The 16078-nt window shown below is 37.0% G+C and overlaps 2 protein-coding genes across 4 annotated transcripts in view; one reads left to right on the forward strand and one right to left on the reverse strand.

Annotated features, from left to right (window-relative positions):
- LOC148422911 (uncharacterized) overlaps nt 1-16078 on the reverse strand; it is an 85133-nt gene that overhangs the window by 14415 nt on the left and 54640 nt on the right. The window lies entirely within an intron of this gene.
- kitlga (kit ligand a) overlaps nt 1-16078 on the forward strand; it is a 47666-nt gene that overhangs the window by 752 nt on the left and 30836 nt on the right. The gene's annotated exons all lie outside the window — the stretch shown is intronic.

Raw genomic sequence — 16078 nt, forward strand, 5'->3', positions numbered from 1 at the left:
GAAACGCACGTCACAGATATGATCGTGAACGGAGCATCTTTTTGGAAACTATTTCACTTGAAAGACAACATGGAGTTGATTTGAGCCAACGTGTTTTCGTTATCGTTGTGTGCCAATCTGAGATTGGTGAACCGACGGGGTCCTTGAATGCACCACCTTCTGTCATGTGCGCTTTATACCGTTAAAAGATACACACATATGTAAATACAGCGGTCTTCGACAACGAAACGAATTGTAGGTGATTTAATGAGACGTGCGGTTCTTGAACGCACCGCCGTTGCCTAATTCTTGTTATTACAGTAGCATTCATGACAATTCGTCTCCAGCTGAGCCTAAAGGAGTGTTTGTTTGCGCCCCTGCTTCTTGTTACTCGCTGTCAGGTTCAAACACTTTAACCTTTGATTTGGCTAACCTCTACTAACAAGCCCTTGCTCCCAAATATACAACCTTTTAACCTTTGACTTGCACCCCCCCCCCCTTCCCCTCTACTACCAAATATGCAGACCCCTCCCCCCTTCCCACCAACCACATCTCATCCCAATTCTTGTTTATTTCTTTTTAGTACTATGTCACAAGGATCCCTCCAACTTGATATATATATATATATATATATATATTAAACGAGCGATCGTTTTTATGTCATCAATTGTTCAGGAGATCCTTCATTCACAAAGTAAAGCAATTTGAAATTAATATTATAAATAAAATATAATAATTATTATAAATAATGTATTCTTGTTATTATTGTTTAATAATTATAAATTATACATTAAATTAATAAAATTACAAATTAAAAATGTAAAATTATACTGTATGTGGAACTTTAAAATGTAATAGATCGGGCTTAAATGATCATAAAACATTTGCAATCACACATTTTCTATTTTAGAGTGTATAATTGCATATACTGTGTGTATATACGCACAATATATGTAATTATATACTCATGTATACATAAACAATAGGCTGCTTCATGCTCCAATCAATTTGCTCTTAATTTGAAAAGGAAAACCACCGCTTTCCTGTCACTGCATTGAATGAGATGAGCGGATAAGTGCCAAAACACTCGTTAAATCTCACATGGTTATTGACGTGCCTCCGTGTACCCCCAGGGGTACATGCATCGTGATTTCAGAACCACTGATATAACTTATTAACATTGTCAGCTGTTGTACAACACTCAAAATGGAATTAGCGTGACACATGTTGGCAGCGCGTTAAGCTTTTCAATCCGGCCTGTGAAAAAAAAAGATCAGTCAGCGGGAGAGTGATCATGTTAATATGAAGGAGAACAGAACTATCAGTGTTTGAAAATAGTAAATCTTAGCATTAAAATAAGAGAAAAAAAGAGCTTCGTTTGGTTTATATCATTTTTAGCTGTCGTTGGGTAAATCATTACATACATGGGACTTGAATAACTCTGCTGTAATACTTTTCTTCATTTTCTATTGAAATTAAAGCACATGTTTTCTATATCTCACACATTTTTTCTCTCTTCGAAGGTAATTTCTCGCACTATAACGCGCACCGGATTATAAAGCCAGTTTTAAGTTCTGGTGCAGAACCTGCTAGCGGATTTTCACTCTGCCTTTTGGTACAATTTTCAGGGTTAAACAAAAGCAAATGTTGTTTTGGTGTGGTTGCTAGCGTTTCCCGTATGATTGCAGTCAGCATTTTATGATGTGTGCTGCAGTAAGTGTGCAAAAGCACAAAAGGCGTCTTGGGATTTTTCACTAGCCTGCCGTTATTATCACCCAAATTGGGCTGACATTGAAAGGCTCGTAACGTCGTCAAATAGAAATAATTTACTTTCAACCCCTTCAAATATTCAGTGGCATCAGCCCTATCCATACACACACACACACACACATATATAAATATATATATAAATGATACTAAAAATAACTATGCTGTATATTTCTATCAAGTGAAATAAGAATATTTATGATACAATGAAGACTTTTGCATGATGGGAGTCCAGGCTAAGCCAGTCAGCAAAGTCCATTGAAAAAAAATGCAAATGTCATAAATTGGCCGCTAGCGCCACCCGGTGGTTTTGGGGTGTCAACATGAACATTTCTATTCTGCCCCGTTCGCGAGTCGGAGTTGAAAGGATTCCTGCAAAAATTGGGGGAAATGCATGATAAAACATGGGGTTTTCAATGTGTTCAAAACTGACAGTCTTTCCAATTTTGAATGGCAGTAAATGAGGCTGACATGGGCTAAATTTGACACTACCTCCAGTTTAGAAGGGACGGCAATGTGGCGTATTGAAAGTTGTCATGTTTTGGCAATCCATGCAATAGTTTAGCCTCCTAGTGTTGTTTTTTTGTATGCGTTTCCTTTGATATCACACATCAAAAACATCAAAACGCCCCAGTTGGGTCAAAATTTCCCCCAGGGGTTAAAAACGGGATTGGCACTGCGGGGGTGCGTAAAACCGCAGAGACAAGCTGGCTTGCCGTCTTCTCCTCGCTAGCGAGTGACCACGCATGGAAGAAAGTCTCCACTTGAAAGCGGGGGGAAAAAATGCAAATGTTGTGCGGAGTAAAATTCCAACGATTATCTAGTCTTGTGGTTTGCGGTGGAAATATCAATCCATATCACACTCAAGTATGGACGTCGATAAATTGGCTTTGATGATGCCACCCACTCGAGGAGGTCAAAAACGTTTTTGTTATCTTCTGAAGCTTGCACATGAAGATTGGCAATTAGGACCCAAACCTGATTAGCTCTTAAGATGGTTCTTTGATTACCGTATGTTCAGACGATAACCTGCAGCTTTTTTCTCGTTATTTGAGCCATGCAGCTTATAGTTCAATGTCAGTTACCTGCAGGTTTTTTGCTTATTTGTTCATATATGTGTACTCATACGGTACACTGAAAGAAAACTTTGATTTTACACAATTTGTTGGTATAATTTACATATATATATATATATATATATATATATATATATATATATATATATATATATATATATATATATATATATATATATATATATATAAAAATATATATATATATATATATATATATATATATAAAATGAAAAATATATATATAAATATATATATACATATAACAAAAAAAATATATATAAATATATATATACATATAACAAAAAAATAATATATATATATATACATATAACAAAAAATAATATATATATATATATATATATATATATATATATATATATATTAATACAAAATATATATATAAGTATATATATATATATAAATATATATATATATATATATATATATTTATATATATAATACAAAATATATATATAAGTATATATATATATATATATATATATATATATATATATATATATATATATATAAATAGCAAAAAAAATATATATATATAAAACAAAAAATATGTATATATTTATACATATTTTTGTTATATATATATATATATATAAATAAAAAGAAAAATATATATAAATATATATATATACATATAACAAAAAAATATGTATATATATATATAACAAGAAAAAAAAAAAAGAAAAAAAAAAATATATATATATATATATATTTGTAAATGTAAATTATACCAAAAAATTGTGTAGAATCAAAGTTTTTTTCCAGTGTACTGTGTGAGTACACACATTTTTTAGCTTGTCCTAAACGGGGCATACAGTTAAAAAAAAAAAAAAAACTTTATCTGGGCACTGGTATTCCATAAAAGGGTCCTGGAGCATGATTTCTTTTACTACGCAGTATCGGCATTTCCTCCAATAACACTCGCAGCCAATAAGTGCGTGGAAATGTGTTTGGAGAAGAAAGTTTGCTACGCTTGCTCGGCTTGAACATGCACCGCGACAAGTTTAACCGGTCACGCCAATTAAGTGAAAGAGGCAATAAAGTGCTGAGTGATGGGACGTACTTAAGCTTATGTTTGTTGAGAGCTCCTTGACTGAAGAAAATCAACGCATTTTCAACATTAGGAGTGGAAAAACACGACCATTTTGCACGCAATCAATTCTCATTATTTATAAGAAACGGAATTGCTACTTCCTCCGGGGATTGGAATTGTATTTGTGTGATTAACTATAACTTGGAACATTATCGATAAAAATTGTAGATCTGAAATTGTATCTTTTTTTAACATTAACAAAGGAAAAAAGCAATATAAATCCATTTTCAACAAAGTTAACTCCTCTTTTCAGGGTTTTTACAGGCTAAGGATGAAACTGAAAAAAAACCTCAAAATTCAATCCTTATTTCAACTCGAAACAATGATAATAAACGTACAATAAACCGACGTCTTAAACATTCTAACCTAAAGAAAACTGGACCGATTTCAAACGTTTATAACTCCCGCAGAATACGACAATGATGGCGCCGCTGCGCCACCTGGTGTTGTGGATGTGCAATTACACTATTTGAGGAAAAACAGTTTAGCTAGGCGGAGCGGTGGTTAGCACGTCCGCCTCGCAGTTCAGTGACCCCAGTTCAAAACCGCCTGGCTCCGGCCTTCCTGTGTGGAGTTTGCGTGTTCTCCCCGAGCCTGCGTGGCTTCTCTCCGGGCACTCTGAAAACACGCATGGCAGATATTGGACAAACTAAATTGTCCTTATGTGTGATTGGGTGCGTGAATGGTTGTCGGTCTCCGTGTGCCCTGCCATTGGCCCGCCACCTGGGATAGGCACCAGCAAGCCAGCGACCCTCGTGAGGATAATCGGCTCTAGAACATGGACGGATTCCGCTAGCGCTAAACGCTAGCTCGGTTGTTGCTAAGTATGCTCGTTCCCCGCCGATATCGGGAGCTGGCCGCGTCGTTTACCGCAACGGCGGAAAGGCGCCGGCAGAAACGCGCGGCTCGTGACGGCGTAGTACATGAAGATACGAAGTATGAGAAATGGAGGAAGGGACACTTGTCCACGTGGCTCGCAGGTGGGAAATCGGAGGCTATTGAGTTCAGCGAGTGAAAGCCATTACGGGTTATATAGCGGGCGTTTAGCCCCACAAATCAAGGCGGGCTTGGGTCCGGGCCAACTCCCGAGACATTTCATCATCGCGGCGGTTCACTTCCTCGGATGAAGCGAGGGCCCTGTGATTGACGCGCGCTTCCCCGCCGGCGAGCGCTGTCCTGATGCGCGCGCTCGTAAAACCCACTCCGGTTTTTCCACTGAAAATGTGCCTCCAGGGGAAGTAAGTTGGAGGTTTACCATAGCCCCAATGTAAGACGTTTACGGTACAAATCCCCAACAAGACGCTACGGCGTACTTCATGTTTTGGATTGTTTAATGTCAACAGGTTAACATAAATTTGGAAAAAAAAAAAAAAAAAAAAAAAAAAAAAATATATATATATATATATATATATATATATATATATATATATAGTTTCTTTTCTAATACTGACATGTATCCTAATTTTCCCCGTAATGAGAATAAATAAAAAACTATATATATTCTATATATAATATATCTTCTATATATTCTATAAACTATATATATATATATATATATATATATATATATATATATATATATATATATATAGTATCTTTTCTAATACTGACATGTATCATAATTTTCCCCGTAATGAGAATAAATATAAAAATATAAAAAACTATATATATTCTATATATAATATATCTTCTATATATTCTATAAACTATATATATATATATATATATATATATATATATATATATATATATATATATATACATGTATATATGTATATATATATGTATCTATATATATATATATATATATATATATATATATATATATATATATATACGCACTGTATATATAATTATACACTCTAAAATAGAAGATGCATGATTGCAAATTTTTTATGATTTTTTAAGCCCAATTTAATAAATTTTAAAGTTCCAAATACAGTATAATTTAACATTTTAAATTGATCATTTCAATTAATTGAATTAATCATGTATAATTATATAATAATAATAAATCATGAGATATTTATAATAATAATTATATCATAATATTTAAAATAATAATTTTAAATTGCTTTCCTTTGTAGAATGAAGGATCTACTGAACAATTGATCGTATAAAAACGATGGCTCTTATTACTTGCCCATATGATACCTGGTATGGATTTTTTGGGGCAAGACAAATAAATATGCAGTCGACAGGAAAGAGTGATAATAATCATGAATCAAGCAAAATATTTGTGTACCTTTTCCACCAATGTGCGTTCTACACGTTTTGTTTTGTATCGTTTAACGTCAATGAACGATCGCAAAATCTTGAAAAAACAACATTTATCGTCTATACATAAATAATGATGCACAGCAAAAATAGAGAGTAAATATTGCAAATTTTCAATGATTATTCAAGCCCAACTCATAAAAATGAATACTGTGTAAAAATGTTTGAATGGCAGATTCCAAAAGAGTTTTAACGTGAAATTAAAATTCATACCTTGTGCAAAAAAAATAGCTGTTCATTGCTTGTGTATAACTTGCGCATATGACACAACAAAATATTTTCTTTGTAAATGTGCAAAGCCGGTGGTGTCAAACATGTGGCCCGCGGGCCACTTCTGGCCCGAAACGGGTTTAATCCGGTCCGCGAGACGACTTAGTAAAGTATAAAAATTTGCAGATTTTTTAAAAAAATGACAAGTTAATCGAATAATTTCCATTTATTGCCTAGCTATACTGACAAAAAAATTACAAAACACAAATTAATTCATGAAACAAATTCAAATTATTGCGACTTTCTTCGTACACGGTTCCGATTTTTTGTTGACTCGTACAAAATTTGGTCTTTGAGAAATCTGTTTTTTTTTTTTTTTTATAAACAACGGAAAATTTGCACGCGAGTTCGTCGGTGGCGTTTGTGTATTTTTGGCTCCCGTCAACCGATACGCGCAACTGGCTAATGTCTTTTCGACGTTGTTCAAGCGCGAGGCCGGCGCCTGGCGCGCGCCGTCTTCGTTTCGTGACATTTCGAAGCTCGTCTTGGGAAATTAGACACCAGAGTGAGAATCCGTCAAGATAAGTTCTCCGCCGATGGGATGACGGCTCGCAATTTGTTCTGCGGGGCTCGTTTATCCGTAGCCAAACCACATCACAGTCAAGGCAATCTGATCGTATTTAAAATATGATTTTTTTCAAAAACACACGCAAAAAAAAAACAAGATGAAACGCCGCAGGACGGCCTGTTACGTATTTCGTTTGGTTCACACGGTCGGCACGGAGCGCCAGCGCTTTGAAGTGGCAGATTTTGAAAAATGCAAACTTATGTCTTTCATTTATTACGCGCCACATTTTATATTCGTATGTTTGACTTTCGGCCGTCAAAATTTGTCTTTGGTCCCTTTCGCGTCTGTCTGTCATAGGCAGTGTTGAATAAATAAAGTAATAGATCGCTATACACGCTAAAGTGGAAAAAAATACAGTATATATAAATAAATAAAATAAAGAAAAAAATATTTAAAAAATAATATAAAATAAGAAACAACTTAAAATATTACACTTAAATATTAAAAATGATGAAAAAATAAAAAATCAAACAAGCTAAAATAGAAAAAAAATATAAAAAATAATATGAAATAAGAAATTGAAAATATTGTTTAAAAAAACAATGAAAAAATAAAAAAATCATACATGCCAAAATAATAGAAAAAAAATTAAAAAACTAAAAAATATTCATAACAACTTAAAATATTACACTTAAATATTAAAAATTATGAAAAAATAAAAAAAATCAAACAAACTAAAATAGAAAAAAATATAAAAAATAATATAAAATAAGAAATTAAAAATATTATTTAAAAAAACAATGAAAAAATAAAAAACATACATGCCAAAATAGAAAAAAAATATAAAAAACTAAATAATATTCATAACTTAAAATATTACACTTAAATATTAAAAATGATGAAAAAATAAAAAACCATACAAGCTAAAATAGAAAAAAAAGTAAAAAAAATTAAATACAGTAAATAAATCAGAGAAAAATCATATACAAAAAAATTATATAAAAAAAAGATAAATAAGTCATTATACATGCTGAAATAGAAAAAAAAATTAAATAACGCTAAACGCAAAAATAGAAAGAGCTGCGAATTTTTATGGTTATTTCAGCCCAACTTACTAAGTTTGAAAACTGCGACATGTCTTTCATTTATTACCTCATCTGACCATGCTTGACTTTCAGCCATCAAAATTTGTCTTTATCCCCTTTCACGCTGTCTGTCATACAGTTGTCCAAACAGCTGCCTAAACGTCAGATTTCTGGTTCCAAAGTTTAAATTATAATACGGTCACTCATTCAATCCCAAAGACGCGTTTATACGTCTTTGCAGTCCAGACATTCAGTCCAAAGAGTTTTTTTTCCCCAAAGATTAGGGAGCGCCTGTAAATATCTGGCAATGAACTGGCAAACGTGACATCGCTCGCTATCGACGCCATTTTGAATTTTCTGCCGTTACGCAGCGTCTCCGTGCGAAAGGGCCCGGACTCGGCGACGGAAACAGAAGCCGCGACGAAGAAGAGCAAAGCACATTTTGAAGCGCGGGACTTTTCCCGAATCGGATGTACGTCGAAATGGAAAGTGACGCCGATCGGATGGTTTGGCAGGCTCCGTCCAAAACGATTTTCCGCCCCAGACGTTTCTGGAAATTCCGCTGGTGACGGATGATGATGTTTTTTTGTTGTTGTACAAGTGTTGTTGACAAGTAAAAGCTCTTAATGAGGATTTAAGACTTACATAAGCTTTGGCAGGCCGGAGTTAAAAAAAAAAAAAAAATGTAAACAGTAAAATCTTGTGATGAAAGCCAGGCGCTTGGGTTTAGCTGAGAATTATTAGCTGTAAGATTTGAGTTGAATTAAGAAACGAAGAAATCAAATGAACAATTGCAATATGATGGCGCCAAGTTGCGCGTTGATGTAGAATTGAGAAAATATTCCCTTTATTTACAACACATCCTACAGACCGACTAGACTAAACACCGCATTCCCTTTTAATGCTGCGTTTGGGGAACCGTCGTCAACTCATTCAATCCCAAAGGCGTATTTTTACGATTTTTAAGGGTCTAGACATTTAATTACAGGTGTTTTATATTGCTTCCATTTTATTTTATTTTTTGGCGAAACAGCTTAAAAATAGCTGCTACTTTTTCAATTAAGTACATAAATACTTACGCTTGGTAATTAAGAACTAAAGTAATTGATTCCTTTCTACTTTCGGTACTTAAGTAATTGATTATCACAGTAATTGCTTGATGACAAATGTCATTTCTTTATTCCTTAATTACCTCAACTAATTGTTTTAGCACTTAAATACCAAGAGTAATCTAATACTTTTTGCTTTAAGTACCACGCCGTTTTAGCCCCTCCTTTAGCCAAAAAATTGGGGAAAAAAATAACAAAATTATTAAAAAAAAATAAAGAAAAATTAAAGTACAAAAAAAAAAACAAGAGCGCAGTACTCGCTAATAATAATAATAATAATAATAAAAATAATAATAATAATAACAATAATAATAATAATAATAATAATACGGTGAAAAACAAGAAGGACCTCCTTGGGCCATAATAAAATTACAGTTTATATATATATATATATATATATATATATATATATATATATATATATATATATATATATATATATATATATATATATATATATATATATATATGAATATTTACCTCTAAAATGTATAAAAAGTATATCTTGGAATCGAATCAGCGAAATCCGCCCGTTTTTATCCATCTCGGGGCGGCCATTTTGCCACTTACTGTCAAAAAAAAAACACCTTAACCGGAACGCCTTGTTGAAACGCATCGGTGTCCCTTTTCAAATTCCAAGAAAATCTTTTTCATGACTCTAAATGATTTTCCCCCCGAATAGAACGAGGCCCCGATTTTGGTTTCGACAAGTTCCGAAACGACGCCGTGTCGTTTTTTTTTTTCCCCAGTTCTGATCTGGCTTTGTGTCGCTGGCCAAAAGGCGCATCTTGAAGAACGGCCGAGGCATTATCAGCCGTTCCGACGGGACATTCGAGGACACAAAAGGAAAACATGAGCGCGGGGACTTGAACTCATTAAGGAAACGTTGCGGCGTGCGAGACGATTCGACAGAGAGCCATTGTCGAGCCCACATGTGCGAGCCATAATATCGTATCCGCAAATGAGGAAGTGCTTTTTTTCATGCGCGCAACAATGATGTAAAAAACAAACAAGTTGTTCTGAGCAATTTATTTCGGTTCGGAGAAATATACCCAAGCAATCGGATCAAAAACTAGCCCACCGCAGGAAATTTGGGTTGTCCCATACCGATTACTATAGCCAGATTTTCAGTAAATGGGGAAAATATTGAACAAATATTCTTTTAGTAGATTTGATTTTTTATTTGTATTTATTTTCATTATTATTATCATTATTTAATTAAATAAAAAATTAAACGGCAATTCCGAAGGCCAATAGCCGGATATGTATTTTCACTAAATGGGGAAAAAATTAAAGAAATATACTTTTAGTAGATTTATTTGTTTATTTCTATTTATTTTCATTATTATTATCATTATTTAATTAAATAAAAATTAGACGGCAATTCCTAAGGCCAATAGCCGAATATGTATTTTCACTAAATGGGGAAAATATTTAAAAAATATACTTTTAGTAGTTTTTTTTTATTTGTATTTCTTTCTTTTTTAAATACAAATATTAATTAATTAATTATTAAATAATTAAATAAAAATTATAAACGGACTAAGTCTAATAGCCGGACATGTATTTTCAGTAAATGGGGAAAATACTTTAAAAATTTACTTTTAGTAGATTTACTTTTTATTTTTACTTATTTATTTGACTGTTTATTTGAACATGTTAATTAACGGACTGTTAATTAATTAATTGGTGATCATGTAATCGTCTTTACTTTTGCATTCAACTGCAAATGCTCCGTTGCATGGTGTCCAAAAGGAACGCATTCGACGTTACACTGGCGAGGCGTTCACTGACCGCTCGCAATGTGGGAAATCTGAAACACACTTCACATAACCCGCGGCGAATGTTTAATTTACGGATATGAATACAAGAAAATATCAAGAGTTTAGGAAGATGAGAATGATTCTGTTTTGCTAAAGTTTTTACGTTGTGTGCGACGTTGCTCAAAACGACAAATATTATCGCTAATCAGTAACGCTAATGCGCGGGAGATGCTAACAAACAGGCTACGCTGCCGTTGTCATGGCCTCTAGGGAAGAGCAAAAACATGTCATGGCTCATCCGGGCAACTGAAATGGATTCGGTTTGCTTGCAAAATCAGGAAGTCAGATGATTAGCTGCCGTCCATAGATCAGCCTGACGACGGAAACGTACACACATGCACGTTTTTAGCCATTCCGGGAACGCTACGCGTTGCGTTTAAAATTGATTTTCCCAGAATATAATGACTGAAGATTTTTTTGGTTTTTTTACAGAATGAACACAGAAAGATTTGTAATATGGTTTGGATCATGAATCATATTTTAGTTTTCCTTTTTAGGAACTATACAAGTACTTTTGTCAGCATTACCATAATAAAATGATTTATGTTTTTAACAATGCCAGAATAAATATTATAAGACTTGATCATCGTCCAATTTTAACGTGTTATTGTTTTGCGTTGACTAACTTGTGACTAAGGATATAATTGCGATATTTCCAACATTTGATTCAGTTTTTAATTGGCTCGTCCCTTTTCCCCCGTGAAAGTTGTAATAACATCAATCTGTTATGTTTCATCAACAAGAGGATACAAATATGACGACAGTTTGAAAGAATAAAGTGTTATAAAGGGAATAAAATTTGTGCTAGCTTGCGCGAATTTTAATATTGACATAAACAATTTTAGCTGGTTAAAACTTGCGAAATTATGAGAACGAAATGGTAAAAAAATGGTAAAAATAAATAAATAATGTTCATCAAAACCAGCCCTATCTTTTGAGTCATTTCAGTTACGCAACTAAGTCCCGGTGTCCTCAGAGAAGGACTTCTTAGCCTGTCCAATATTTGTGATACGTGATTAAATTTGCTATCTAGTTGAGACAAAATGGACACAACGATGGACACAAATGAATAGGCTGTGTGTGTCCCAGGAGGACATGATGTGGAAGATGCTTTTTGACCTCGAATGACTTTGCGTTCACAGCTGTGCATTTTCAAGTCAGTAATTTGAATTTCTTGAATTGTCATGTTGTTGTTTTATTTTTTTCCGCCGGGCATGACCTCAAATAAGGGCCAACCCTCAAATAGATCCCGCACCCCTGATTAGCCGCCGGGTGCGTTATCGGCTTACGCTTCCCACGAATAGACATCTCCCTTTCCCCATCAGCAAAAACAAACAAACAGTAGTAAAGTTTCAAAAAGTACCGAAGCTTGCATTTTCCTTTCACATTTCATGAAAAAAGACATTTTTTATTCTTTTAATGTCATTTCCTGATCGTAAACCAGGCTCCAAAAGAGTCACCGATACCGGGACTTTGGGTCACTTCCTGTTGAGTTTGGGACATTTCCACATCACTTCCTATGAAATTTATAGGATGTTCTTATTGATTTGACCAATATGGCCGCCTCAGAGAGGAGGCCAACATGCAAGAATCCGGTATGCGCCAAATAATTTAGCCAATTAGATTCCTCCATTGGGGAGCTACATACAAAATTCCCAGGGGTACCTTAAGATTCGGACATGTGGCTGCCCCATCGGGGGGCCAACACAAAAATCCGGGTGTACCCAATGATTAGGCCAATATGGCCGCCCCATCGTGAAGGCCGACGCTCAAAAATAGGGGGGGGGGGGGGGGGGGCTGCACACGAGAATCTGGCGCGTACCTAATGATTTGACCATTAAGGGCGCCGCAGGACGTGAGGGTTGTACCCAACGATTTGGCCAACATGGCCGTCCCATTGGGAAGGCCTAAACGCCAGGATCCTGTTGAAAACTAACCTTTCGGCCAATATGGCCGCCCTTTGTTCCATCCGTCTTTGACATTTCATTTCAGGTTGAGGTTTTCCCGCCCGCTGTCAAATTTGGGCTTCGAGCCGCGGTTGCGGTCTGTGACTTTTTCATAATCGGGTTTGAGGCCCGGAGTAGGATTTCAAGCCTCGGTTTGGCTTTCAAACAATTAGCAGGATGTTCGACGCGGCTTTCAAGCCGGGCTTAAGCTTGTTTACAAATTCATCCTTCAAGCCTCGGTTGCCGTTTGAAATCACGCCTTCGATAGTTTGGACTATTTTGGTAGCCCCGCCGGGATTTTGATGGTGTGAAAAAATCGGGGGAAATCGAACGACGACGCGGCCCGATTAGCAAGAAGACTCTCGCCGGCCAAGTGTCTCCCGTCAGTCCGTCCGTCTGGCGTCTGTTCTCCTTCATCCGTATTAGATCGAACGCTTTAAGTGCTCCTCGGCAGACGGGCTGAGCTCAAAGGCTAAATCGATTAGCGCTTGAAGGGCGGCGAGAGAGAGAGCCAGCCAGCGAGACTCCGTCGCCGGCGGGGGGGATGCGACTGACTTCCTGTTGTGATCCCTGCTTCGGTATTTCGTCTTTTCATTCCGCCGCTCGGCGGTGAAACATTTACCAGCGTATTTGCGTAGTCCGTAAAAGACTTCGGAGGCGCTCGCGTTTCTTATCGTCGTGATTTTAGTGCCGGCTACGACCGGGGCAAAAGACTTGACGGCATCGTGCAGAGTTGAAAGGGAATCGGAGAATCCGGAAATGAGTTATTGCTCGGTTCAATGCAAGACGTTATTCGCGTGCAATGAAACAATCGGAAAAAAATTACGGGCTTCGAATTTACGCGGTCGGGCAGAATGCACCGTGGGAAATGTCGGTAAAACGGCGGGCTCAAAATAAAATCGCAACTGTGGAAACTTTTAGGAAAGGAAGGGAAATTTGGGGGCAAGGTCGGAAACTTTTCGGTAAGGTAGGGTAGCTTTTGGGCAAGTGTAGGCAACTTTTGGGCAAGGCGGGGCAACTTTTGAGTAAGGAAGGGAAACCTTTGGGCAGGTTCGGAAACTTTCAGGCAAGAAAGGGTAACTTTGGGGCAAGGAGAGTAAACTTTTGGGCAAGGAAGCGCAACTTTTGAGTAAGGAAGGGAAACCTTTGGGCAGGTTCCGAAACTTTCAGGCAAGGAAAGCAAACTTTTGGGAGAGGAAGCGCAACTTTTGGGCAAGGCAGGGCAACTTTTGGGTAAGGAAGGCAAACCTTTGGGCAGGTTCGGAAACTCAGGCAAGGGAGGGCAAACATTGGGCAAGGAAGCGCAACTTTTGGGTAAGCGTAGGCAACCTTTGGGAAAGGCAGGCTAAACTTTGAACAACGAATATAAACTTTTCGCCAAAGTAGCAAACTTTTGGGCAAGAAAGGGCAAATTTAGGGTTAGGAAGGGAAACTGGGCACGTTCAGAAACTTTCAGGCAAGGAATGGAAACTTGGTCAAGTTCAGAAACTTTTGGCCAAGGGGGGGTAACCTTTGGGTACGGAAGGGAAAATTTTGGGCAAGTTCGGATAGCTTCAGGGAGGAAGGGCAACATTCGGGCAAATTTGGGCATTTGGGTACGGAAGGGAAAATTTTGGGCAAGTTCGGATAGCTTCAGGGAGGAAGGGCAACATTTGGGCAAGTAAGGGAAACTATTAGGCAAGGAAAGGAAACATTTGGGTAAAAAAATTGAACTTTTGGGTACGGAAGGGAAAATTTTGGGCACGTTCAGAAACTTTCAGGCAAGGAATGGAAACTTGGTCAAGTTCAGAAACTTTTGGCCAAGTGGGGGTAACTTTTGGAGAAGGAAGTGAAACTTTTGGGCAAGTTCGGATACTTTCAGGCAAGGAAGGGCAACATTTGGGCATGTAAGGGAAACTTTTAGGCAAGGAAAGGAAACATTTGGGTAGAAAATTCAACTTTTGGGCAAGGAAGAGCAACTTTTTGGCAAGGAAGTGCAAGCCAGCGAGGTTCCTTCGGTGGGCGGGAAGGAAATGCGAATGACTTCCGGTTTTGATGCCTGCTTTGGTATTTCGTCTTTTCATTCCGTGGCTCGGCCGTGCAATATTTACTAGCATATTTGCGTGGGCCATAAAAGACTTCAGAGGCGCTCAAGAGTGTCTTATCTTTATGATTTTAGTGCCAGCTATGAGTGGGAAAGACGACTTGACGACATCATGCAGAGTTGAAAGCAAATCAAATTCAAAGCGAGACATTACTCACGCGTAATGAAACGAATGAAAGAAAAATTTACGGGCTTCGAATTTGTGCAGTCAAACGGAATGCACCAGGGAAAATGTCAGTAAAACAGCGGGCTCGAAACAAAATGGCAGGCGCCCTGTGTCTTTTTGGGCAAGGATTCTTGAGACATTTCTTGTGGGTCTGCGCATGATAGATATGCTCATCAAATTTCATAATGCTCAGTAAAACCGACATCGGGGCAGAATTTCCGAAACGTCCGGGTGCATTTCTGCGCAAATTCCAAGTCGTCAAACTTGGACTTTCCAACCAATTGGATGTGGACCTTTGACTTGGTCTTGAACCTTTGTGACTGACTTGTGTTGGACCATTGTGGATTTGACATAACCTGGACCTGTGTGACTAACTTTACTTTGAATTGGACCTGATTTGAGTTGGACTTGGACCTTGGGGTTTAGGCTATGACCTTTGTGGCTCTGACTTTCTTGAACCTGGATCTTTGCGACTCTTACTTGACTTGGACCTTTGTGGGTAAGATTTGACTTAAACTTGGAACTTTGCGACTCTAGGGTTAGGGTTAGGGCCTTGTGACCTTGTGAGTGACTTGAAAGACTCTGACCATTGTGGCTCTGACTTGAGTTGGCCTTGGACTTTGTGACTAACTTGACTTGGACTCGGACCTTTGTGGCTCTGACTCCATTCGGACTTGAACTGTGTGACTAACTTGACTTGGACTCAAACATTTGTGGCTATGACTTGACTTGGACTTTAAGACTTAATTGACTTGGACTGGGACCTTTATGGGTCTGGCTTGATTGGACTAGGACCTTTATGGGTCTGGCTTGACTTGGACTGGGACCTTTATGGGTCTGGCTTGACTTGGACTGGGACTTTTATGGGTCTGGCTTGA

This window comes from Hippichthys cyanospilos, chromosome 6, assembly GCF_059441005.1.
Source record: "Hippichthys cyanospilos isolate Australia breed blue-spotted pipefish chromosome 6, RoL_Hcya_1.0, whole genome shotgun sequence".
NCBI classification, from domain to species: domain Eukaryota; kingdom Metazoa; phylum Chordata; class Actinopteri; order Syngnathiformes; family Syngnathidae; genus Hippichthys; species Hippichthys cyanospilos.